This window comes from Anomaloglossus baeobatrachus (assembly GCF_048569485.1).
Source record: "Anomaloglossus baeobatrachus isolate aAnoBae1 chromosome 5 unlocalized genomic scaffold, aAnoBae1.hap1 SUPER_5_unloc_26, whole genome shotgun sequence".
Taxonomy (NCBI): Eukaryota; Metazoa; Chordata; class Amphibia; order Anura; family Aromobatidae; genus Anomaloglossus; species Anomaloglossus baeobatrachus.
The window spans coordinates 276,285-278,365 of NW_027441802.1; the positions used below are offsets into that span (position 1 = coordinate 276,285).

Genomic DNA, 2,081 nt, shown 5'->3' on the forward strand with positions numbered 1-2,081 from the left:
GATGTCCCAGCACACTTGCACAGGGAATACCGATGGCCACCACTCTAAACCCCTGATGGTACACAATACTTATTTATGCTTATTTATGCTTATTTTACAGCCCCACTTCAAATGTATAGGGTATTAAGAATAACACCCAGCAATATATAGATAGAATACAATTCTGTTCAACAAAGGTACAGTCCGCCAGCTTATGTGGCATATGTGCAATAACAATTTTATTGGGACTAAATACATGGCTTGTCAAAGCTCCCCATACCATGTGCAGGGAACACCAGTGACAACCACTGGAATACCCCATCACATGTGAGGCTTGTCAAACAGCCTCATCAAGCCTATAAGACAGATGATAGAGGAAGTTTTAGGGATCCATTACAGTCTGATATCACTCAAGGTGCATAGTCTAAGGGGATGGGCCCAGACAGAAGTCATCCTCCAATCCCATGAAAGATAACATTCTGGTACGGCTCCGTCAGTAGAACTCTAGAAACCTTAGGGGTACATCTTGAAATAGTGTAAATACATACGATGTTAAGGTCCCCATACAAAGGCTAGAAGAAAAAAAAAAAAAAATTGTCAAGTGCCCTACACACAAACACAGTATAGATGTAACCAACAAGGAATCAATTATAACGTCCAGGACAGTATCTTCACTCTCTCCATGACCAGAAATAATGTCCTGCAGATATAGACGAGCGATAGAATGCTCCCAGGATCCTCACTTTGTTGGAGAAGCCTCAGTCGCTAAAAGGTAAGGAACAGAAATTCACAAATGGTCAGAGATCACAAGTCTTTGTAGAATCCAGTATATAACAATTCCTCATTTAACCCATGGGGGGCCAGACTCTTGAGGTTGTAAATCCATTTGGATTCCTTCTGCAACAGCTCCTTTATAGGGTTCCCTCCCCTAATGCCTGTTTTGACTGAATCAACAATCATAACTCTCGCATTGGTATAGCGACCCCCATGGTATGTTAAAAAATGTGAGGCCACAGAGGTGAGTGTCTTCCCTTTCTTCAAATCCGCAGTAGCTGTGTTTATGTTGGAGAAGTGTTGTTGAATTCTCTTTCTTACCTCTTGGCTTGTCTGGCCTACATACAGCTTTGGGCAATTGCAGATGAGTACATAGATCGCATTTCTGGAACGGCAATTAAAATAGGCACTGCTGGAAATCCGCCTAGGAAAGATCGATAAGAGGACATGATCACTCGCCTGCATGTGCGGACACACTGAGCAAGAACCACAGGGAAAGGTACCTCTCAGTCTGGTACCCGTCCCCAGGCTCTGTACCGGTCTTTTAAAATGGCTACTGGAGAGAATGCCACCCAAATTCTGGGCCCTCCTGGCCACCAAACTCGGTTTTCCTCCAAAAAAGGGACCAATTTTCTATCGCTACGTAGAATGTCCCAATTTGATTGAAAGAGTTCATAAAGGTCCTGCCACTGATTATTGAAGGCAGTGATCATACTCACTGTTGCTCCTTTCCGTCGAACTTTTGGCTGTAGTAGGGTCTCCCGTGTTAGGGCTTTGCAGTCCTGCAGAGCACTTGAAACCACGTTCCTCGGATAGCCTCGTTTCCGAAATCTATTGGACAAGTCAAAAGCATGTGACTCAAAATCAGTAGGCCTGCTGCAATTTCTTTTCACCCGCATAAATTGACCCTTTGGTATCCCATTTTTTACGTGGGCCGGATGAAAGCTGTTATAATGCAGCAGGCTATTCGTAGCCGTAGGTTTACGGTACAGGGTAGTACAAATTCTGTCATCCTCCCTGGACACTCGAAGATCTAAAAATTCAACTGAATCTTGCGAGATGCTCGAGGTCAATTTGATATTCAAGTTGTTATTATTAAGAGTGAATATAAAGTTCTCACACTCTTCCACAGAGCCAGACCAGAGGATCAACACGTCATCAATGTATCTGAACCATCTAATGACGTTGATTTTGAAATTGTCCATAGTATACACCTGTGTCCCCTCCCACCACCCTAAAAAAATATTAGCATAAGGTGGCGCACAGCACGCCCCCATTGCTGTGCCAGACGTCTGGCGGTAGTACGTCCTATCGAAAACAAAATAATT

The 2,081-nt window shown here is 43.6% G+C and overlaps 1 long non-coding RNA gene across 1 annotated transcript; it reads right to left on the bottom strand.

Annotated features, from left to right (window-relative positions):
• Positions 1-641: 641 nt before the first annotated feature.
• Positions 642-1,571, bottom strand: LOC142259095 (uncharacterized). The gene is made up of 3 exons (XR_012727924.1): positions 1,473-1,571; positions 1,075-1,177; positions 642-744 (listed from the first exon to the last, which is right to left on the bottom strand). It is a non-coding gene; the product is annotated as an uncharacterized LOC142259095 (long non-coding RNA).
• Positions 1,572-2,081: the final 510 nt, after the last annotated feature.